This window comes from Antrostomus carolinensis, unplaced genomic scaffold (assembly GCF_000700745.2).
Source record: "Antrostomus carolinensis isolate BGI_N321 unplaced genomic scaffold, ASM70074v2 scaffold41031, whole genome shotgun sequence".
In the NCBI taxonomy this organism is placed as follows: Eukaryota; Metazoa; Chordata; class Aves; order Caprimulgiformes; family Caprimulgidae; genus Antrostomus; species Antrostomus carolinensis.
In genome coordinates, this window is record NW_010295644.1 from 1,347 (window position 1) to 1,905 (window position 559).

General features: G+C 64.4%; 1 protein-coding gene across 1 annotated transcript in view; it reads right to left on the reverse strand.

The window, feature by feature from the left end:
- The window catches only part of LOC104532764 (chymotrypsinogen 2-like), a gene marked incomplete at its 3' end in the record, with an annotated part of 2,593 nt that overhangs the window by 1,275 nt on the left and 759 nt on the right, over positions 1-559 (reverse strand).

Consider the following 559-nt stretch of genomic DNA (forward strand, 5'->3'; position numbering starts at 1 on the left):
ATGGGGACACCCCAGGGACACCAACAGAGACCTGGGGGACCCTGGCGCAGATCAGATCCCAAATCCCCAGCTGAGGCGCACCCAGGGGGCAGGTGACAAGCCCAGGCACCCATGGGTGCCAGGGAGCAGGGGACAGACCCCAGCACTAAGGATGACAGGGCCACCAACAAGCCCATGTCCCACTGGGATTGCTGCTGCCCAGAGACCTTGGAGCTGCTCAGGGCCCAGCGGGGCAGCCCCCAGCCTGGGGACACTGGGGGAGCAGGGACACCCCACATCACATCACCTGCAAGGGTGAAGGGGACCCTGAGTTCCTGACACCCATTCCTAGAGATACCTGGGGACAGGGGACATCCCGGGGACCCAACCTGAGAGGTGAGGGGCAGCAGGAACACCCCAGGTGACACAAGCCCAAGAATGTGGGGCATCAGGGACACCCCATGGGTCCTGACCCTCACAACAAGGGAACCAGTGCCCCCCCTGGAGACCTGACCCCCAGGACAATGGGGACGCAAAACCGCTGGGCTCCCCATGGTGGCTGTGGGACCCCACAGGAACA